Source organism: Piliocolobus tephrosceles, chromosome 6 (assembly GCF_002776525.5).
Source record: "Piliocolobus tephrosceles isolate RC106 chromosome 6, ASM277652v3, whole genome shotgun sequence".
Lineage (NCBI taxonomy): Eukaryota > Metazoa > Chordata > Mammalia > Primates > Cercopithecidae > Piliocolobus > Piliocolobus tephrosceles.
This window is the reverse complement of record NC_045439.1, coordinates 151,793,325-151,818,143: the sequence shown is the minus strand read 5'-3', so window position 1 is coordinate 151,818,143 and position 24,819 is coordinate 151,793,325. Positions and strand designations below refer to the sequence as shown.

The 24,819-nt window shown below is 36.6% G+C and overlaps 1 pseudogene across 1 annotated transcript; it reads left to right on the top strand.

Moving 5' to 3' along the window:
• The first annotated feature begins 14,620 nt into the window (after positions 1-14,620).
• Positions 14,621-15,109, top strand: LOC111554626 (annotated as a pseudogene). Its single transcript, XR_002735293.2, has one exon. The product of XR_002735293.2 is annotated as a 60S ribosomal protein L21 pseudogene (transcript).
• The last annotated feature ends 9,710 nt before the right edge of the window (positions 15,110-24,819 follow it).

The following is a 24,819-nucleotide window of genomic DNA, read 5'->3' as shown; positions in this document are numbered from 1 at the left end:
CAAAAACAGAAATAAAACTTAAAGATCATAAATTGAACCTTAATCAATACACCCTGCCCCGTTCTGCTCCAGTTGAATCTCATCTCCAGAAATAAATGGAAATGAAAATGGAAAACAGCAAAATTTAACAGAAATATGATTTAGCCAAAAAGAATAAGAATATGACATGCTATTATTTTTTAAAGTTAAACCATTTGAAAGAACTGTCTACACTGGTTGTTTAAAAGGGGATTTCTCATTATATATGGTTGTGTGAAAAAAAACAAAAACCAAAAAAAGGTAACTAAACAGCATGTGTAATTCAAACCATGTATTTGTATGTTAACAGGAATTAACCTTTAGAAAAGAGAGTCGGAGGTAATGGCCTTTTTTCCTTTTTGTTTAAACTTTTGACAATAAATATCTATATTTTTGACATCAGAAAAATATTGTTAAAAGAAAATCTAAACACAATGCCTCTTTCCCATTTCTATAATAATTCCATATTTCAGAAAGAATTTTTAGTGGATTTAAGATGAAGATAAGTTAAAATATCTACATGAGAATTTCTGATTAGAGAAGCACCACACATCTTGATAAAACATGATTATTATTATTTCACAAATATTAAAAAGCAAACCACAAGTTTTGAGAAAATAGGTTTCTCATCAAAGAATCTTCATGTTCTTTATTGTCCTGACTCATACAAAATGTTCACCAGAGTTGCGTTTTTGAATTTTCTGGACAACTTGTTGATAATTCAAGATGGGGCCAAGAAAAATAAAGTCAAATATAGAGAATAACAGAAATTGTGTTTGTGTTCAAAAATTCTGGACAGAGATTATTTGGGTAAAAGGCATGGTTCATCTCTTGCTTCATTTTAAATCTCTTTCTTTTCTGAAATCAAATTTCTTCCCGGGGTTTTCAAATATCTTATCTCCATGTTTTTGTCTTTATGTCCAGCCTGAAGATTTATTTCAATTTCTCCATTTTCCTAGCAGGAAAATGCTACATGTACTTGAGTAAGTATAAAACTTTCTGATTGATATTCAGCTATAGAAAAACGTCTCCTGTTTTATCCAGAATTTTGTGAACCTGAGGTTCAACTTTGGAAACATCCTTATTCTAGTTTCTCTTTTCCTTCCAAATTTAGAACTTCAAGCAATACTGATAATTGAACTCAACACAGAATAATTAAGTAAAAAAGGAAACCTCATTCATTGCATAACTATTTTGTTTCTCTGACTCCTTCCTTTAAATATGTCCTGGATTCAGACACAGAAAGTCAACGATTTCTAGCATTCATTTTAGAATGTTGGTTTGCCATTGCTGGAAATATCTGTATACCCAACAATTTTGGTGGGAAGTTCATTTTATATTCTGTCACTGCATTTAACAGAAAGTGACTAAGCATTCAAGTCAAGATTTCTGGAAAATAAGACCAGAACATAACTGAAAAATGAACATTTGCTTTACAGGAAATAGTGCACTTGAACCACCCATATTAGCTACAGTATAAGTTAATATGGCACTTTTAGTAAAAGTGAACTTTAAAATACCGTAAAACGATGACACATTATTATTTTGGGTGACTTTATTATTTTGGTCAAAGCTTCTTGACTCTACAGGACATTTTAAATATTTTCTTTTTTTTCTCTCCACAGACATTCAATTCTCTGGAAAAGTTTGTCTAAATTGCTGGAGAACATGTTTTTGGCCCCTTCATTTCATATGAGTACCGCATACTGAGGCCCTCTAGCTGGTGTTTCAGAGCCACAGATATAATGTGACTATATTGACAATATTTGTGAATATTGACAATATTGTGACTATATTGACTATATTGACAATTATTCAATCCTGAGAGAGACAAAGACCCAGTGTTCTATCTTTATTATTCAAACATACTGCCCCTGTTTGGTGAACAAGGATTCATTCGCTCCAAATACAAAAGGTCCCTGAACTCGTTTAGAACACAAAAACAAATGATAATCACTTTAAGTCAACGGAATTCTGAGTTATCATAAGCTAATGTTTTGAGCTTTCTCTGCATCTTAGAAGGCACACATCCTTGTTTAAGATTCAAACCTCTGGACACAATTCTGGTTGACCAGTAGGCTTTTTAGCTGACAAATGACTGGCTGACTTGGAAACCAGTTCTTAAAGCCTCCAGAGAGCCTCATGCTGATACTCCTGAGCGCTCAGCTCTTAGATTTTTCACATCATTTTTACAAAAGAAACACCTCAGGTGTACCAAAGCTTTGTGTAATGAAATCTTTCAGAGCAGCCAGAAAAATATAACTCTTCCCCACCTGGATTCAGTTGTGGGTTAGAGCACATTTAATTTCAAGTCAATAGGTTCCCTGCACATCAGCACTTAAGGGATTAAAGACAAGTCTAGTTTTGTTGCCCTAAATGTACTGTTATTGTTATCAATTCGTGCAGCCTTGCAATAAGTTTTCAATAAATCTAAGATTAACTATTATTTTCTTGCCTATAAATAAAATATAATCATCTTAAAAATCAATGAAGGGAAAACCATCATATCCAATAACCTGGCTCAGAATCCCTCCAGGCTCTTGATATGAAACACAGTGCTGTGGATCTTTCATTTTATTGAGCTATATCTCTTTGTATGGCAACCAGCAGGCAAAAGAAAAAAAAAATATCTAATCTAAAAACCAAAGACTAGGGTTTTGTTGTTGTTGTTGTTCTGAAACCACTGAGGTAAGGGCTGAATATTCTTTTCTGCCTGGGGTTAATTTTTTTCCCGCTTTAATTTGCAAGCATGCAATAAAAAAAGTGGGGGGGGGACATTGCCTCAAGTAGCTAGTGGCTTTATTACCATCTCTCCTGCCAGTCTCCACTTTTTATCACTTCCAAATCCTTTGTTTTTAAAGTCACCTGCACAACCCTGCAATGTTAGAAACACCTTCAGTTGTCTTCACCAACTGTCATTTCGTACCATCTGCTGTTAGAATCTCAAAAGCAGTAACGCATGGGGGTCAAGGCCACTTTCTCTCAGGAAACTAAAAAACAACAGAGCCAAGCCATTTAGTGTGGGTTTTTTTTTTCCCCTGTCAGCTTTACTACCCCTGGAGTGGACATTTTCCTTGCCTTTCAGTTGCGAATGTTCCTCAAAAGACGTGAACTTCACAATGAGGTAACCACACAAAAGCAAGGTTTTATAGACAACCCATTATCTACTAGCAGAAGGGGGCGATTAGTCATCTGCTCCTCTTGAAATAGATCCAAAGAATTCAAGCCAGCACTGCAAAGAGAAAAATGCATTTATGTCAGGATTTCAGAAAGGGAGCCATCCTCCCTTAATGTGAGGGGCATCAGCACAGCCTTTCAGAAGGCTGTAAGGAATCTCAGAAGTCAAGCAGCAAGGAGTTGACCTAAGATTCAGTAGCTTTTTTTCTTTTGCACTCCCATACCACTGCAACCTGGATGGTCCACTCTTCTGATCTTTCTTCGGACTAGAGCCAAAAAGGACCACCTTTTGTTTCTGCTTTTGTCAGCTACTAAAAATGGTCAGTTCTGCCGGGTGCAGTGGCTAACACATGTAATCCCAGCACTTTGGGAGGCTGAGGCGGGTGGATCACCTGAGGTCAGGAGCACGAGACCAGCCTTGCCAACATGGTGAAACTGTCTCTATTAAAAGTACAAAATTAGCTGGGCGTGTTGGCGGAAACCTGTAATTCCACCTACTGGGGAGGCTGAGGCAGGAGAATCACTTGAACCTGTGAGATGGAGGTTGCAGTGAACTGAGATTGCGCCACTGCACTCCAGCCTGGGTGACAGAGTGAGACTCCATCTCAAATAAAAAATAATAATAATAGTAACAAATAAATAAATAAATTAAATTAAATAAAAATGGTCAGTTCAATTAAACTAATTCAACCCCATATACCAGATAGGCTCTCTAAAGACGTAATCCTCTCCTAAAATGAAACTGTTAGTTGTCATCATTTTCCCCTTTTGATATTTTCTACAAATCATTACAAATTCACATAAAATTCTTCAATCTGAAAGAGGCCTAGTTTCCTCTCAAGGCAGTTCACATACAAGTCTAAGTTTTTCACCCCATAAATAAAACATAATCATCCTAAAAATCAATAGGAGAAAACAATCAGAACCATTAACCTATCTCAAAATCCCTTCAGCCACACAGTGCTGAGTCTTTCATTTTATTGAGCTGTATAATTCTTTGTGTGGCAAATGGCAAGGGGAAAAAAAAAAAAAAAAAAAACCAAGACTCAGGTGTTGTGTTCTGAAAATCAGAGCAAAGTGGGAATGAGATAATAGATTTTGACCCTTTGTGATTATAGAAATAAACAGATATTGGAAACCCCAGAAACAATGGTTTTAAGCAACTGGAAAGAGGTTAGCTTGGTTTAGCTTCTCCCTTTGAAAATGCTTCCTCATGAGCAATTTATAAACCTGGGCATCAATTTTGAAAATTGTTAGAAAATTTTCTTTAAGATTTAAGGGGAAAAAAAAGAAGAGGTAGAGGAAAAAAGATTGATTTCAAATGTGGAAGTGTGAGTCAAGTGCACTAAAAAGACAAGGCTGATTTAAGATAGGCCCTGCATGGTGGTGCACACCTGTAGTCCCAGCTATTCTGGAGGCTGAGGCAGGAGAATCACTTGTGCCCAGGAGTTTGAAACCAGCCTAGGCAACATAGCAAGACCCTGTCTCAAAAAAAGAAAATAAAAGAAAAAAGACTGATTTAGTCTTAAGTTTCAAGCTGTAATATACAAACCGAAATGAAGATACTCGTATGAAGCTGGTTGCTATTTACCACTGCTCAGTGGTCACTTCTTAATTCTCTTCTTTTCCACAGAAATTTGTTTTGTAAAGTTCAATAATGAGGAAAATTTGCAAACTATAAGTGGACTTTTTAAACATAATTTCAACTCTTATTTTAGATTCAGGGGTACATGTGTGAGTTCATTACCTGGGTATATTGTGGGATGCTAAGGTTTGGGGTATGATGATCCCAGTACCCAAGTCCTGAGCATAGTACCCAAGAGTTGGTTTTTTAACCCTTGCTCCCCTTGCTCCCTACCCACTCTAGTAATCCCCAGAGTCTATTGCTGCCTTTATTATGTCCATGAGTACCCATTGGTTAGCTCCTACTTATGAGTGAGAACATGTAGTATTTGATTTTCTGTTCCTGCGTTAATTCGCTAGGGATGATGGCCTCCAATTGCATCCATGTTGCTGCAAAGGACATGGTTTCATTCTTTATTATTGCTGCATAGTGTTCCATGTACCAAATGTTCTTTACCCATTCACCATTGATGGGCACCTAGGTTGATTCCATGTCTTTGCTATTGTGAATAACACTGCAATGAACGTAAGAGAACATGTGGTTTTTTGGCAGGATGATTATGACTGTACTTTGAACATCTAACTTCATTAATGTAAGTAAAGTCTTATAATACATTATATCTCAGACACATTCTTTAAAAAAATAGCCTTCCTGTTCTTCCTTATACTCGCCTGCCCCTTTTATAAAATGGAATACCTCTTCACTCATTACAAGGATAAAGTAAATAATTTTCCAGTGGTTTATTTAATGAGCCATGAATATGTTAAAAACATAAATAAGGACATCCTTATAATAGTCATACAAAAACAGTCAACTCTGCATGGGATGAGAAAAGGAGCAGCTTGGTAATTAGTCACTATAAAATTGAAAGAGTTTTGGGTAGGATTTTGAGGAAAAAAACTCACATTTTTAATATCTGGGTAACACTAAGTTTAAATGGTCATTTTGCTATATATCTCTAACACCCAGTTTAGTAACTAAACATTTGGAGAAAGAAAACTATACATGGCTTCCTCAGTAAGAAGATATTAAAGAAATAACAGAATCTAAAGTAATAACAGAATCTAAAATCCAAATGCTATTTTCCATAACTAAATACAAAAAATAACGTTTTTCGATCACTTCTAATTTTAAAGTTTTAAATTACATCCTATGCCAAACAATTAAAAGTACTAAGCAAAACAGAAGGAGAGATATTATTCTTTACTAGCACTTAGCATATGGCCAGATATTTAGCCCATTTGCATTTATAGAAATGATGGATTTTTTCTTTTAATCTCATTTTATGTTTAATATTTATTATAAATTATTATTGTTTCTTCTATTCCCTTTTCATAAGTTTTGCTGGCTTTACTTTCTGTTTATCTTCCCCCTTTCCCTTCCTCTCCAGGTAATCTAGAAATTAAATTGTGCTTATTGATTTCACTAGTGATTTCTAATAATGATAATTTTAAAATAGACTTGATTAATATATCAACATTAGTTAATAACTGTCTTGCTTGCTTGTTCACTGCTTCCTCACCTTTTATCTCTGCCACTGAAAGAGACTATTAAAGTCTCTTATTCCCCAATTCTCCATTTCCCCCACTGAGAAGGAGCTTTTACAATGCTTCTTCTTGCCACAGAATTTTGCTTAGGTAGGCTATATGTTTTAATTTTAAGTTATTATTATGTTATCTCTTCTGGAGTTTCTCTATGGTTGAATTAATTCTTACATTATGTAATAAATTCCCAGTTAATTTTTAACCACCTACTAAGTCTTAATTATTGCAAGATTTGTTACCACTTTTCCTCTTTTCTTTATTTCCCATTATCATCAAATAATCTGGTTCCATTAACAAAAAGTTGGAAGGCTTTCTCAAAATCTTTACTCAAATAGGTGACTGAGTGGTATATATTCCGATGCCTTGACTTTCTCTTACCCTGACACATAAATATCTTAGATAGGTAAAGAATCTCTGCTTAGCAGTTTTTTTTTTTTTCCTGTTTTCTTTAAAATTTATGATCTTCTCTTTATAAAACAAGAATGTTTATAACAGACTGATTCTCTTTCTTCACAATTTATTCTTAAAATTTTGCAAGGATATATTTAGTTGTAAGTTTGTTTTCATTAATACTCTTTGGAACTAAAGGAATCCTTTCAATTTAAATATTGAAGTTTTTCTTCAGCTCAGGAGATTTGCCTCAATTATTTGTGGAATTATTTTGCATTAGTCATATTTTTGCTGTAAAGATGCTGCCTAACCTATAAAATCTTACTGACTTACAACAACCCGATTCAAGTCTGTAAGCTGGCTACAGATCAGCTGGTCTTGACCTGTAGTAGGCAGTGCCTTTGGGAAGTAATTAGGTTTAGATGAGGTCATGAGGTTAGAGCCCCCATGATGAGATGGATGGCTGCCCTTGTAAGAGAAGAAAGAGATACCAGAGCTGCTTCTCTCCACCACGCGAGGATAGAGAAAGAAGTCAACTCTCTGTAAACACGGAAGACTGCCTTCGCCAAGAACCAAATCTGGTACCTTGATCTTGGACTTCTGAGTCTCCAGATCCGTGAGATGTAAGTGTCTATTGTTTAAGCCACCTAGTCATGTATTTTGTCATAGCAGCCAAAGTTGACCATGACAATTCTGAAAAATCCTTTTTCTATTCTAAATGTATCTCCTTGAGAGCCATTACTTTTTCTTTAATTTCTCTCCATCTTTTTCATTAGTTCTAATTTGGTAGTACTCTTTCTATTCTAGTTTTTTGATTTGGTCTTCTCCATCATGTGACTTAGTCTTGAAAAATTAGTTATGCTTTGTCTGTGTCTATACAGGGCTGTGTCTTCTTTCATTGTTACTATAGGTCAGGCTGTTTGTCTCTCTCACAGAGAGTTAATCTGACTAGTTCTAGTAGGAGAGAAGTTTCTCTTTTTGTGGACTAGCAGCATAAACTGGTAAAATGTCGTCCTTCTGCTGACACTTGGAAGAGTCCCCTCTACTCTCAGGGGCATCTTCAACCACCATCTGTGTGTGTGTGGTTTTTTTTTTTTTTTTTTTTTTTTAGACGGAGTCTCGCTCTGTCGCCCAGACTGGAGTGCAGTGATGCGATCTTGGCTCACTGCAAGCTCCGCCTCCTGGGTTCAGGCCATTCTCCTGCCTCAGCCTCCCGAGTAGCTGGGACTACAGGTGCCCGCCACCAGTCCCAGCTAATTTTGGTTTTCTTTTTTTTTTTTTTTTTTTTTGTATTTTTAGTAGAGACAGGGTTTCACCATGTTAGCCTGGATGGTCTCGATCTCCTGACCTCGTGATCCACACGCCTCAGCCTCCCAGAGTGCTGGGATTACTGGCGTGAGCCACCGTGCCCGTCGTCATCTTCTAGCTGCAAGACCTAGAAATGCTTTAGCATACTGCCGTGGTCCTCTTTCAAAGGTCCGAAGTTAACAGATCTAGGAGCTTTTCCACGTTGAACACAGCAAGCCAACAGATATGCCCTTTGCCAGACACCTTGAAGTCTAGGATCTTCCCCTAAATCCTGAACAAAGGCAAGCCTTCAACTTTTACACTGGTCCCTAAGTTTTTTCTTAATGATATCATGAAGCCTCACCGATATGGTAGCCATTCGCTATGTATGATCATCAAGCACCTGAAATATAGCTAGACTGGCATGAGATGTCTTATAAGTGTAAAATACACACCAAATTTTAAAGGAATAGTACAAAAACAGTAAACTATCTTCTTAAAGTTTTCATATTGAGTATGTGCTAAAATATTTTTGACATATTAAGCTAAGTAAATTATTTTTAAAATTATGTAAATATTGAATTACTGAGATTAATGTTCGTTCCTTATTTTTACCTTCTTTTTTTTTTTTTTTTTTTTAGACAGAGTCTCACTCTGCTGCCCAGGCTGGAGTGAAGTGGCATGATCTCGGCTCACTGCAACTTCTGCCTCCCGGGTTTAAGCAATTCTCCTGCCTCAGCCTCCCTAGTAGCTAAGACTACAAGCGCACATGGCCACGCCCTGCTAATTTTTTGTATTTTAGTAGAAATGAGGTTTCACTGTGTTGCCCAGGCTGGTCTTAAACTCCTGAGCTCAGGCAACCACCCACCTCAGCCTCCCAAAGTGCTAGGATTACAGGGTGAGCCACTGTGCCTGGCCTATTTATACCTGTTTTAATGTGGTACTGTAAAATTAAAAATTAGGTAGACTGTAGCACAGCTCACATTATCCTTGTTTTTGCCACAGAGATTGAGGCCCTGTCTTGCTCAGCTTCCCCTAAGAGGAGAATAGTTCCGTCGATCCTTCAGACTTCACTGATGTAAGGGGAAATCGATGGAAAAGAGGTTGGAAAGTATACTTAGACCATCTTCATCCAAATGGCCTTGTCTTAAATGAGAATACATTTTGTTTTTATTCATGAGCTTTATTCTTACAACCATTTATGATTTTTATTTTCTCAAATTGGCATTTTGCTTTCAAAAACAGAAATAATTCCTAGGAAAATAATACAAATTGAGAAATTCAGCTTCCAAAAATTTTTCTAATTTAAGGATAGTGAGTAAAATATATTCAATATTCAAATACACTTGAAGTAATAACAAATGGCTTAAAATTTTCAGAACATCTAACTTCTGCTTTCACAGACTCATAAAGGCATTTAACATTGCTGCAACTTATATGGTGAAATCTATGTCCAGTGGTGGTTTCAGGTATACTCTCAATAACTCGAGTGTTTGAGTAGTTCACACTAGACCAGAGAATTGTCAAATTTTAGAAGACTGAATAATAGGCATCACAGTTTTGAGGGACTGAAATCATCAATAAATGCATGTAAAATAACTGAGGGACTTGGGTTTCATTTAGTTTCTCATCACTTCACTCTTCCTAATTTACAGTACTTCTCAAATAAGAAAATTAGAGTTTTGCACGAATTATTCAGTAAGCTTTGAGCAGTTAGTGTTTACAAAGCTCAATCATGTCTAAGGTTCTAGTGATTACACATCATGGAAAACCCACAACAATACTTACTGGTTAAGCACACAAACTGCTGAAACAGAGGAAAGGTATTACTGTATTTCCTTGCCACACCCTGTTTGGCTAGCACTTGCAGTCTTGGTGGTATCTTCTAACTTTAGGGATTTCTTCCCCTCTCATTCTTCAAGGTTCCCCCTTAGCTTTACCTGTCCTGAAAGGACACTGTCTCCTAAAACGTACCCTTTCTATAGTCTTCCCTAAGGTTTAGTATACTTCCCCCCCCGCCCACCCCAACAAACTCATTTCTGTTGTCTAAGTTAATAGGTTGGGAAATGTCAGAATTCAATGGTGATTCTTCTGTCACTATTGTGAAAATTTAAATATCTGTGACTTATATGACATACTCTATAGGAAACACCTGTAATTTGAGGCAACTATATTATTTTGTAGCATTGTCAAGAGTTAGCCTAGACATGAACTAAAAGTTTAAAGACTTCCTATCTAAACTAATGTTTTCATTAAAAAATTAAAGCAGTGACTATAAACAATAGTCAACTCAAGTAAAGTTGACTTGGGGAAATTTAAAATAATAAGCACTTTAGACAAACACATATGTCTAACACTCTGGTAAGCACATTCTCTTTTACTCACTTGGTTACTTAGCAGACTGCAAAATCTGAAACTGCAGCTATGTCAGAGAGTTACCAGAGCTCTCTTTAGCTCACAACCCAGTTAGAGTGAAGGCTGAAGTTTTGCCTCTTAAGCTAACAAGATCTTGATACGTGGCATCATCTGTTTCTCTCTAGCCTTCAGTCTCCTTACTGACCATTCACTGGTCATTCAATCTAATGACTCCAAGTTCTTCCTATAGTTGAAAATGTGAGGAAGCTTTCAGCATTCTTCTCTTGTTGCTGGATATTCTATTTTACTGAATGCTCCAATTTGGGCTTCAAATCCTAACTCAGCAATTTGCCAGCTATGTGGCATTGGGCAAGCTACTTACTGTCTGTATGCTTCAGTTTCCTCATCATCATAATAGCGAGGATAATAAACCCTATGGCAGATTGCTCTGAGAACTGAAGGAGTGTGTGAATCGTGAAGAACACTGCCTGGCAGCCAAATAAGTATGCAGTGAAAGCTAGCTCATGGGATGCCCTGTTTCAGAGATCGCTGCTTCTCAATGTTGGAGGCATATTAGAAGCAAACACTGATGCCTGGGCCCCTACCCAAATTAATACAATTAGAATATTTGGATGTGGGCCCCAGGTTTATATATGGTAAGATTCTAGGGCCAGAACATCCTCAAAAATAATAATAATATGTATTTATTTATTTATTGAGTGTTTACTATGAGCCAAGCTGTGTCTCGGATGGCTTTCTTTACGTGTTCTCCCCTGAGCCAGGCTCCAGAGAAGATAACAACACCCCCAAGCCATATTTGAGATGTGAGCCTGAGTGTCCAGTCCGCCTTTGTGGAACTTTCCCAGCCACCACAAGCACTGACTGGAAGGTTGAAACTGAGAGTTTGGGAGGAAAGAGGAAGGCACCAGTCACTGAATGAGGAAGGAGCAGCCTCTTCCTCGATTTCTTTTCCTACACTGCCCACACTTGCCCCTTTTCCATTCTGGATGCACTTATGACATAAATTATATACTTCAGCTTTATAACATATATTTAAAAGCCCAAAAGAGTTACTCCCACTGTTAGTCTTTGCATAGTTGTTAGTGTGGATGCTTTAGGAAAGAATATTAATTTTAATATTAACCTTAAGACACAACCAAAAAATTAATTTTCTGCAAAAAGTTAACATGTTCTATAATATAGTAGAAACTGTAATTGAATATTCATGATATATTGTCGGTGAAAAAGCAAGATGTAGAACAATGTCAACATTATGATCCTATTTCTGTAAAAAACAAAATTTCCTACTAATATTATATACAGATGTAATCATGTGTATTCACTCCAAAATATTATCAGCCATGCATCAATATTCTAACTATGCCATTAGCATTATTTTTAGTTTCCGTACATAAAATAACTCAAGAATAATTTTTAAGTCTCTAAATAAAGTATGATGCTGAAATGACCTCTTCATGACATAAAAAGTGCAAAAACAAGGCTATCATAATTTTTTCAAGAGATTCTCAGACAAAAATGTTCATGTTATTTTGCAAGCTTCTTTATTTGCGTAAAAGCATGCTTGTCACATTTCTATATTTTATTGAACTTCTATTAAGAATATATAATCCAGATGTTCCTTGATTTCAGAAAGCAATTTTTCTTGAATCTGAGCTTGTTTACATTACAAGAGATTCTTTTTTAAATAAAAGAATCAAAGTAATGTTACTTTAAAGCACAAATTCCTCTGTGAATTTATGATTTTATTAAAAATATAAGTTGCAACTTCTCAGATGTACCCATCATGAAAATATATTAGGTGTCTGCATTATTTGGTTGTAAAATATAGTGACTAGATTTATGTTCAAAAATCTGGGAGGCAGTCACACCTTCAGTGTCCCAGGAGTGAGCAGCCCACCTGTACATTTTCTGTTGACCAAGGAAAAGAGATGCTATTCCAAGCAATGCTTCTTCCATCATCCCTCAGACTCTCAAAAGTTGTAGCTTCTCATTCATAGTTTTTAGATGACATCCTTAACTGTGGATTCAGTTTCTGAATTTCTCTTTCTAATGAATTAATGTGGATTTCACTTATTTAAAAATTCTTTATCAAATATGAAAATGGTTGAAATAGAAAATTAAAAGGAATAACATTCTTGTTAATATTTGTGATGTGTTTTGGAAAGCTCACTCCAGTAGGCTTTGTTGGTGATGGGGCAGCAGGGAGATAATTCAAGAGTTCATTAGTCTAGGCCAGACATAAAAGTCTTAAGTCCTGCAACAGCGAAGAAACTTGGAGGGAAAGTGGAGAAATGACAGACAGACATTTTCCCATTCTGCTTCCTTCCTGGCACAGCCTGCCTCCACTGAGGAAGCCTAGAAAGCCAGATAGACCAAGAGTCTGAGTGACTGTGAGACCCAGTCCTTACCAAGGAACCTGCGGAGAGGCTGCTGATGGTAGTGGGAGGAAGGGTATCCCTAGGAAAGATTTTCCACCCTGATAGGAAGACTGAGGAATTCGAGAAAGAACCCTATCGTTTTAGCTTCTGGATTTTGTTAAGGATTTTGACAGTGATCCTTGTTGCTACATTGCTACACTGCTGAAGCAGAAGATCAAAGAAGCTGTAGAAAAGCCATCCCAGAGTTCTAATAGTTTCAACTGCTGAAGTAACCCTAGAAACAACCTAACTCCAGAATCTTTTTTATGCGTAATGACAAGAGTCCTTGATATTTAAGCAGCTTTTAGTCAGGTTTGCTATTACTTGCCGCAGAAAGTATCGTAACCAAAACACAGTGGATGGATTAAAACACGATACTATTCAGTAGGTAGAATCTATAATTCTTGACCATTGACAAATTATAGATGATGAGGAAAAGAAGGAAGTCTAAGACGACTCCCAAGAAACTTAGGTTAAAGGGCTTAGAGTGATATGATTTACTAAATAGAGGAATACAAATACAGAAAGTAGAGAAGGCAGGAGAGAGGAGAACGACCAATAAAGTTTGGGATATTATTGGGATATGTCTGTATTTGAGTTTGTCTGGGACTTTCACATGACTGTGTAGTAGGTGCTGGGTTATAGTCCTAGAGCTCTGACATTAAATGAATGAACAGACCAACACGATGGCTCACGCCTGTAATCTCAACACTGTGGGAGGCCCAGGCAGGCGGATCACAAGGTCAGGAGATTGAGACCATCCCAGCTAACAAGGTAAAATCCTGTCCCTACTAAGAATACAAAAATTAGCCAGGCATGGTGGTGTGGACCTGTAGTTCCAGCTACTTGGGAGGTTGAGACAGGAGAATCGCTTGAACCCAGGAGGCAGAGATTGCAATGAGCCAAGATCATGCCACTGCACTTCAGCCTGGGCAACAGAGACTCCATCTCAAAAAAAAAAAAAAAAAAAAAAGTAGATAAGAAGGCAAGCTTTGATATTCAGTTGGCTCCTAGACTATTTCTGTATCTAAATTTCTAGCATAGACTTCTTGTTTAATCCTGACTCATATCTCTAAAGGCCTATAGTACAGTCTCTCCTTTAAAATGTCATAGGTACCTTAAATTCAACATGACTACACCTAAGCATCTAACTTCCCCCTCACCTACTGATCTCTTTTTATTCCCATATGTAATATATTAGATTATGCCAGTAGTACATATTTTCTGAAAAAGGCAGCGTGCCAGGACAAACCTCTGGGTAAAACAGAGTTTAAAGGCTAGACAAAGGAAGAGGTTCTCATGAAGAAACCCAGAAGGAACAAGAAAGATCAAAATTGACTCAGAAACGTTTAGTAGAAGCCAACAAATAGAGTTTCACAGGAGAAATGGTCAATAGTGTGAAATGTCATTTAAGAAGTTCAGTGAAATACAAGCCTCTAAATCACATTCCAAAAAGGGTCAGCCACTGCCTCAGACAGAGGCATTCATCCATTAAAGTCATTTTAGAAGAGATAATATTCACAGAAAACCACTTTCTCATATGAAAACTATAAATGCATTATACAAGCGTGTATCTTGTGTTTTGATAATTAACCGAAGTTAAAAAGATTTGAGAGGATTTTTTAGGAAAATGAGCAGAGTGAAAACAGAGTACAGAATGTCTTTTCTCCAATATCCAACAAAGCAACCGATTACACTTTCTAAAGTGAGTGGAGCAACCACCAAGAGTAACTAAATGTGAAGGTGTTCGCCTTTCGGCCAGAACCGCCATCTTCCAGTAATTCGCCAAAATGAGGAACACAAAGGGAAAGAGGCGAGGCACCTGATATATGTTTTCTAGGCCTTTTAGAAAACATGGAGTTGTTCCTTTGGCCACGTATATGCGAATCTATAAGAAAGGTGATATCGTAGACATCAAGGGAATGGGTACTGTTCAAAAAGGAATGCCCCACAAGTGTTACCATGGCAAAACTGGAAGAGTCTACAGTGTTCCCCAGCATGCCGTTGGCATTGTTGTAAACAAACAAGTTAAGGGCAAGATTCTTACCAAGAGAATTAATGTGCGTATTGAGCACATTAAGCACTCTAAGAGCCGAGATAGCTTCCTGAAACGCGTGAAGGAAAATGATCAGAAAAAGGAAGAAGCCAAAGAGAAAGGTACCTGGGTTCAACTGACGCATCAGCCTGCTCCACCCAGAGAAGCACACTTTGTGAGAACCAACGGGAAAGAGCCTGAGCTGCTGGAACCTATTCCTTATGAATTCATGGCATCATAGGTGTTTAAAAAAATAATAAAATAAAAGACCTCTGGGCTGAAAAAAAAAATGTAAAGGTGTTCAACCCTTTACTGAAAAGATTTAACAGAAAAGGCAGAGCAAAATATCAAATATTTCCTAGAGGGTTGTTGCCATTCTCAACCCCACTTGTACATCCTGGGGGTAATACTAGAAAAAGAAGGTAAGTCAAGGAAAACCTCACTAACAACTTCAAATTTGAAAAGGAAAAAAATTAGCAAAGGAATCAGTAGGCAACTCTGGGAGACATCTGAGAATTCTCAAGATTAGAAGCTTCCTCCAAAGATTCCAATATCTCAGCAGACACAGTGACCAGCATCTTAGTATTTGAGGTCTCTTTATTTTGGTCCCTTCAGTCAGAAATCAAAGTGGATGAGCAGGGAAAGTGATTGTAAGCAAACAAAGTTGTTAACCCCCAGCAGTTAAACAAGGACTTAGTAAAACCGATGCCAAAAGAGAAGATACATAAGACAAGATCCTGTGAGGATGAAGGGAGGTGGAGGACCAGGGAGAGTGGCCTGTGGAGACTCTCCTCAACTATGGAGTATTAACCACAGACCCAAGCCTATGACTGTTCATATATTTTCCTTCTTCTGTCCTGACTGAATACTAGAACTAGAGTCTCACAAGAGACAGCTACAATTCAGGATTAAATTCAGGTTTCAGAGCTCAATGCCCAATAAAGGACACAACCTGAAGCTCCAGATGGTCCTATATCCCCTTAGTCACCTCCAACCAAAACAGATATACATCCACTACGTGGAGAGAATTCTAGTGCAGGTCATTGAACAAGAGAGGCTCAACCTAATTTTAGCCTTAATACACTCTAACCTTCACCCTGATCACCCTCACCCTCATCCTAATTCTAACAACATTAATTCTCTCATTTGTAAAATAAAAATTATTTTTGGGAAACATTAATTATACCAACTTCCTCCAGAGTCTTGCCTAAGGATCAAATAAGATAACTTACACAAAAATATGAACTATGCAAATGCTAGAGCACTGATACAAAAATTTGTTGTTGTTCTTTTTGTTCTTTTAATTTGTATTTGAAAAATATGTTTATATCTTTTTCTAGGCTAACAAACCTATAAAAGTACAATATGCAGCAGAACTGCCTCCCCCCTACAATTATTTCTCTTCACCTCATGAAAATGTGTCAAAAAATATCTAAATCGATAGTACATTGGATACTCAAGATGCATCTGTGTTTTCACTGAGATTTTTGACTTTAAAAACACATTGTCTTATACAATATTGTGTTTGCAAATTGGTTTGTTAATAAAGTTTAATTTGACATTATGGGCTTCATCATATTTTAACAAAACTTCAGTGCTGACTTTGCAATTGCTTCATTTTCTGTTAAATATAGCAAACGTATAATTTGTCTGGCTTACCTGGAAACAATATTGCCCTCAGCTGTTTGGTAATTGGGTAGATATTTATTGGAACCTCTCATACTCTCTATGTAAACACTTGATATTACTAGCTATTCATAACTGCAGCTTGGCATGTTCATGAAATTAAACAAAGTAATTAATTTGGTTTCAGGCATAAAACAATAAAATATGCAGGGCTGTTGGAGCAACATGCACATGTGAAAACTCATAGAATTATTATAATAACAGAGTGTGTGGCCTGCAGTAATAAAGCAATTTTTAAATTATTTTGTCAGAGAAAGACATTTAATTTATCATAAGTAGCCTTAAAGATACAAATTTTAATATTTCTTCCTTTCATTATCAGGCTACTTTCCATATTTATTGACTATAATCATTCTGTTAGTAGGATCCGAAACTTAGCTACTAAACGCAAGAAGCATCATTTTTTATGTGTGAAAACCTCCTTATTCCACCAGAATAAAACCTCTAATAAGATAGCACCATTCAAAACAACCTGTTATCTAGAGCGAACATCATGGGAGAAGAACAATGATTAATATAATCAAAGCTGAAGTGAGGGAGAGAAGAAAGGAGGGGAAAAAATCCCAACTTCTCTATTCTCTAAACATAATCTGACATAGGCACCTGGTTTGGTACCTTGGTCAATCTCTCAGTAAGAAAAGGATGCCATTATTTGCAATGTGCTTTAAAATCTTTACATGAAAAATACTGCCTAGCATGAATGGACAATGAAGGATTCTAATCAACTTTTATGTTGTCATTATGAGAAGAGACTTCAAGAAGTTCGTGGGAAATGGAATTAAAAGTAAAATACATAAACTTTTTTTCAACAGAAGCTCCAAGTTTAAAACACTGTTGTAAGTGATGATACCAGCCATTTAGTTCATCGCTAAAGAACTGAGAGTACTGGGGAATGGCAATCATTAAAAAGTCAGGAAACAACAGATGCTAGAGGGAATATGGAGAACTAGGAACTCTTTTACACTGTTGGTGGGGGTGTAAATTAGTTCAACCATTGTGGAAGACAGTGTGGCCATTCCTCAAGGATCTAGAACTAGAAATACCATTCGACCCAGCAATCCCATTACTGGGTATATACCCAAAGGATTATAAATCATTCTACTATAAAGACACATGCACACATATGTTTATTGCAGCACTATTCACAATAGCAAAGACTTGGAACCAACCCAAATGCCCATCAAAGATAGACTGGATAAAGAAAATGTGGCACATATACTCCATGGAGCACTATGCAGCCAGAAAAAAGGATGAGTTCACGTCTTCTGCAAGGACATGGATGAAGGTGGAAACCATCATTCTCAGCAAACTAACACAGGAACAGAAAACCAAACCCCGCATGTTTTCACTCATGAGTGGGAGTTGAACAATGAGAACATAAGGGCACAGGGAGGGAAAAATCACATACCAGGGCCTGTCAGGGGGTCGGGGGCAAGGGGAGGGATAGCATTAGGAGAAATACCTAACGTAGATGACAGGTTGATGGGTGCAGCAAGCCACCATGGCATGTGTATACCTATGTGACAAACCTGCATATTCTGCACATATATCCCATAACTTAAAGTATAATAATAAAATAAATTTTAAAAAATTAAAAAAGAACTGAGGGAAATGGGAATTTAACTATGTTGATGCAGTCTTTTTTACATGATTAACTGAAGAAAAATGAGTGCCCTTTACAGTTTTTAACATTAGGAAACAAAAAGACAACAAAAGGAGCCAAGCCAGGACTATAAGATGAATGCCTAATGATTTCCCATCAAAACTCTTGCAAAACTGCCCTTGTTTGATGAGAGGAATGAGCAGAAGCATTGTCACAGTGGAGGACTCTATAGTGAAGCGTTTCTGGGTGTTTTTCTGCTAAAACTTTGGCTAACTTTCTCAAAACAATGTCATCATGAGCAGATGTTATCATTCTTTGGCCCTCCAGAAAGTCAACAAACAAAATGTTTTCAGCATCCCAACTATGGCCATAATCTTTGCTCTTGACCAGTCCACGTTTGCTTTAACTGGGCCACTTCCACCTCTTGGTAGCCATTGCTTTGATTGTACTTTGTCTTCAGGATTGTACTGATAAAGCTGTGTTTTATCCTGTTACAATTTTTCCAAGAAAGTCTTCAGGATCTTTATTCCACTTGTTTAAACTTTCCATTTAAAACTTTGTTCTTGTCTGCAGTGGCTCTGGACACAACAATTTGGGTACCTATCAAGTGGAAAGTTTGCTTAACTTTAACTTTTCAGCCAGAATTGTATCCACTGAATCAAGTGGCTATTGTTCCTACCAGTATTCATCAGTCCTCTTCAATCAGGACATAAAGAAGATTAATTTTTTCCTCACAAATTGATGTTGATAGGTTGCTGCTGTAGACTTCATTTTCAACATCATCTCATCCTTTCTTAAAATGAGTTATATATTTGTAAACTGCTGATTTCTTTGGGGCATTGGCCCCAGAAACTTTCTGTAGAGCATCAATGATTTCATCACTCCTCTACCCAACCTTCACCATAAATTTGATGTTTGTTCTTGCTTCAATTTTAGCAGAATTTATGTTGCTCTAATAGGTGATCTTTCAATTGATGTCTTATTCTTCTTCATACATCAAACTAGATCCTGTTTGGACATGTTACAAGTTAGTACAAGTTTATTTTGGTGCAAAAAAAAATGTTTGAAATCCATGCATTGCTTTTTATAACACTTATTTTCCATGAACAATTTGAAGACTCCCTCTTACATGCCACTCTTTGATTTACAATTTTCAGATGATTACAATATAATAAACAATTGTAATACCATCACCACACTGAATGTAAATTAATCTCTCACAATTCCACACATTCCTCAGAATCTTGAAATATAATCCTGTTATACTTGCCAAACAAGAATCCCAGCTAAAGTGTACATATTGGTAAAAGGCTGGATAGCAAAGAATTTAATATATGTTAAAACTAAAAACCCCATTAAAACTCTACATTGAGCAACAATTCCATACTAGGAAAATGAACAAGCAAAAAGTAAATGACTAACTTAAAATTTATACATCAACTGCTAAAATTGCATTTGTTAATAAAGAATTGATTTATGCCTTCTATACTTTGTACATTTAAGAAATATTTTTTGATAACAGGAAAGAAAGAAAGAAAGAAAGAAAGAAAGAAAGAAAGAAAGAAAGAAAGAAAGAAAGAAAGAAAGAAAGAGAAAGAAAAGGAGAGAGAGAGAAAAGAGGCACTTCAGAGGTGAAATGGGTTGTAGGAACCCATTTTGATCATATATTTTTTTCTATTATACATCTTCAAAAAAAGTAATTTTTTGTCATCTTCAGTAAGAGAGACTAGAGAGAGACCCTGTCTAAAAAAGAGAAAGAGAGAGACAGAGACCAAAATATCTCCTAACAACCTACAAGTTTTAATTCGTGGAACACCAAAAAAGCTAGTCATCCTAAATGCTTTAGTTACTAAAGCTAAGAAAACAGAGAGGGGCCCTTGCTAAATATAACAATTTAAAGGAAGAAAGCAAAAGTTGTGGAGGAATTAAGGTGGCTTTCACTTTGTAAATCTCCCTGTAGGAACTACCTTTCCCCTCTCTCCACCTCAAAGAAGGTTAATATGTTTCTCCTTATTTTGGAATCTCACTTCACCAAGTTTGTTCATTTAAAACTCAGACATTCTTGAGAGGTAGGAAGTGGGGCTGGTGATACAGTTTCCATGGGAAAGGCCATAAGAATGTTTTTGCACCACTCTACGGAGTCCATCATTGTGAGCCATGGCTGAATTGCCCCACATCATTAACTGGATGCTGCTCCTCGGCCTCTTGCTTTCACGGTTCTCTTCTCTCATTTCTGCTGGACTGAAGCTGCCAGATGAGGCAGACAAATCTGTGTTATAGTTTCATTTGAGCCCATCAATAGTGAACATGAAGTTTAGGGAAATCTACAGCTCGAAAATTGTTTACTGTCAGTACCACCATTTCTAGACACATACACACACACACAAACACACACACACACCCCCCCAAGATGAATGAATTATTTTTTTAAATATGACAATCATAAATCCTTAGCAGCATTTCTAGCTTCATAAAATTATCCTAGAGCTCTAAAGTTTGAAATGTCAGTTTGGTTTCCAATGACAGTCAAAATCCCGTTGGTTTTTTGGAGTATGTTATGGCTGTTATTATTGTTTGTTTGTTACTGTTAAAACCTCTATTGAGAATGAAAAGCTAAATTCACCAACACCATTTCTTTTCCAACAATGTATTTTTTTATATTAATCTGACTGAGCTATTTGATTATGCCATTAGAATATTACCTATCTGTGTAATTCCATGGTTATACCTAGCCAAAATCAAGAGCCAAAATACATGGAAAATGTGGTGAGGGAAAGTTTCACTTATGGGTTTTTTTTCCCCTATGCCACAGTAAAGTTTGGGTAATGTTTATATCACATCTTCCCATAGACAGTTTACCAAAGCCAAGGCACATTGTAAACTTCTGGTAGGACCCAAGCCCGCTCAACTGATGTCACATTTGCAAAGCACTACTAACAAGTCCACTTTCTGAACTTTGCCAAATTTCCACAAATAAGAGAATCAGAACTGCTACTGTAATTAGAATTCATCCAGATGTCTTCCTCACTTCATCCTCCATTAACATCAGCTCCAGATTTGGGTACTTAACAGTACTACATCCAACCACATCAACGACAATCTAAAGAAGACTACTGAAAAATTAAAACTAGCTTCATCCTACATAATGGATTCTAAGTTATTACCAAGAAAATAATTCTTATTCAGTTTTTGATAAACTTTATCAGAGAAGGGCTACTTGATATGAGAGAGTGGCCAATGGGAATCACCAAACGGTGAGTTAGTCAAAAGAATTTTCTTATTTGCCTCATAATTTAAGCATATAATTTAACCTCTTCCTGCCTCTGTTCCCCAGATTATAAAGTGCTTAGAACAGCTAGAGTTCCTCCCTAGCTATGATATGGTACATAACTGTGATATCTTATTATGATACAGGAAGCTATAAGAACAATTCAGGCAACAAAGAATAATATTTTTATAAAATAGAACAGTAAATAAGTCAATTAATCTAAATAATTTCCTATTTGAATTAATTTTTAAAGATAGGTTTTGAGAGATTCTAATTAAAGATTTCTATTCCGCTAGTCTTTTCCTATACTCAATGTTTATTTTGTTATTCAAATCTTGCTGAGAAAGTGATGAATATATACATTTTTCAATTACAAACCAGAATTACTGCATATTTCCATTTAGTCATATTCCATATCTTGGCCACAGTTGGGTAGTGGGGTGGGGAAAATAAATTGGGAGAAGAAAAGGAATGGGGAGATGTTTTGCAAGACATTGGAGGGATACCCAGGATAAAATTATTTCCCGAGAAAGGAATATGTGTAAATAAGTTTAAATGACATTGTTTCACAGAAGTAAAAATAAAACTTGATTTTCCAGAAAATAAATAAGAATATAAACAATAAAAGTATTATATAACGTGTCTGTTACATGAGTATCTTATTACCCTATGTATTGTGTTAGTAAAATTGCATCAGAAACATAGAACAATCAGAAGCAGCTCTTGAATGGAGAAATGTTCTCTTCATCCCAGTTAAAATGAGAGCATAATCTTCAGGCATCATGTGACATTGTCAGAACATTTTGTGTGACCATTTCTTAGGCTCTCCTTTTCTAACTGATTAGAGCAAATGTTTATATGTAGCGGAGCTGTCTAAACCAGGTTCTTAATAGGAAAAGACACAAAATCCCTTTCTGATTGGAAACTCTGATTCCAGTTTATACGTGGCCTGTCTTATGTAGCTTGTCTGTCTGAATGGTAGTGTCTTTCCTTAACTGCAATGAAACAAATAAGGTTCATGCACAGGTTTACTTTGGCATCAAGCTCCAACTTAGTCCCTTGTGCTTGTTTATTGCATGTCTACCGCTGTTATTTTCCTGCTTCTTCCACAGTTAGGCAATAGAGCCAGACTGTCATCAGCCTTGCTTTGCCTTTATTTTGTGCTTCCCATTTTTATTGATGAGCTTATACATGTCCTGCCAATTGAGTAAAAATATGTTTTCTTTATAATTTATTTTAAAGACTATGTTCCCAAAAAAGTCTCTGAGTTTTCCTTTTAATCATTATTTTTCCTTTAAAAATGCATGAATCAATTTTAAAAACCCATTCGAATGCCAATACGCCTAATGTACAAAGTCAATAAGATTTTACTTAACTTTTTGTACTTATACATTTTTTTTACTATAGCTCAAGACTTAACAACAAAATACTAAATGATGACTGATTCTCATAGTGTCTTGCTACAAAAGCAGCAACTATGTCCTAAACGTTGGCATGTCTAATTGCTCAAATTTTACAAGCTAAGAAGACTAGGAAAAAAATCTTTCAAACATTTAGGTTAGCTCTCAGTGGAGTCTCTGGAGGTAAGAGGTGAAGTCAGGTAGTACCATTCTTTCTTAATACTTTCATTCTCAAATAATCAAATGTGATTTTTCACTCAACCAAAAATTCTTTCTTTCTTCATACTCCAACTACTCACGTTTTAAAAAAATCTCATTTTCTTATGTGTTTTTTCTATTTATTCATTCATTTATTCCATAGTTACTCAATAGATATTTATTGAGCATTTATTGGGTACCAGATACATAGAATTTCAAAAGAAAAGATTCTGATCTTCTGAGATCATTCAGAGCTAAGTACCAGGCTAACTGCCCTCCTCACACCACTCTGGGTGTCAGCCTTACATATCTCCTGGGATGCATAATAGGAACAAGTAGGTTTTTAGCACCTTGGGTTACCTGACATTGCAAAGAAATGAATTTCATAAAGCATGTGCCAGAGTGCCTGGGTTCAAATAATCGTTTTTCCACTTTTAGTGGTATGACCTCAGAAAATATGTTAACTCTGTGACTGTCTTTGTCTGTAACATGAAAAAACCAATAGTAGTTACCTAGTAAGTTTTTATCAACTGAGTCAACATCTGTAAGGTATAAGAACAGTGCCTGCTACAAAGCAACCTGTATATATTTGACAAATAAATGAAAACAAATTATGCATGTTATGAAAATTAAATGAATTTGTACATATGTAAAATATTTAGATCTGTGCTCAAGTGCTAAATAGAGGTTGCTAATAATTACTGTTACTGAATAGTCCCCTTCTGGGAAGCCCTGGCCTCTTCTGTAGAAGTTCTTACTCATATTCCACCCTTCAAGACGCTGCCTCCCAATCGTGATTGGCCTGACTGAAGAGAAAGCACTTCATCAAAAGCAGATGCTCCTCCATGAGTCACTGGACTAATCCAACTGTCTCTTTTTGGAATTTCCATTGGGGATACAATGAGTAAGTCTGCCAGATAATAGGAGCTAGAGTGAATATTCACACTGAGAAACCAGCAGGGACTGGGAAAGTAGCTGAGTCATATTCCCTGCAGAAAATGGGAAGGGACCTCTGGACCTCTGTTGATGACACCCACATCACTAAATCCTGAGTCATCTTCCTATCTCTGAACTGTGATCCAGTCATCTGGACACTGAAGCATACTGTGGTTTCTGCTTGTCCCATAAGACATAGTGCCCTGCCTGCTTTTTTCAGTTTCCCTGAGTCATGGCCAAGTGTTTGAACTTTCTCTCTTTCTTATATCCCTTATATGTTCATCATAGACCACCCTAATGTGTGGCTATTTCTTGCAATTTAAAGAGCCTCCTCTGTATATCACAGGGAGATAATAGGTACAGAACAAGTTCAAAAGATGGCTCTCAATTTTGTCTTGCCATCAGCATCCCCTGTACTGATTTTTTGCAAATGCAGAGCCTGGGCCCTGCCACCCAGAAGTGAATTCAATAGGCTGGAGTAAAGCCCAGGAATTACTAATGTACATCATAGGCTGAAAACTATTGAAGGTAGTCAAAGAATGGTGTAGGCCAGGAGAGGAGGAAAAAGAGAACAAAAGAGAAATGTTGTCCAGTGCTTACGGATAAAACTATTCTGTGTTCTCCTCATTGATAATGAATGGATGGACACTTTTCTAGCATGTAAGATAATTTTTCTAGAAGATGTAATACTCATTCAAAATCCTCAAGGACTCCCTGTTGGACCTAGAATAAAGCCCAAACTCTGTAACCCAGCATTCAGGCTCTCCATAAAGCACTTTGCCACTCCATTCATTGAAGAACTTCCTTCTATACACTTACATACCAGTCATATCTGCCTTTTGGTCATTCCTGAACATTCT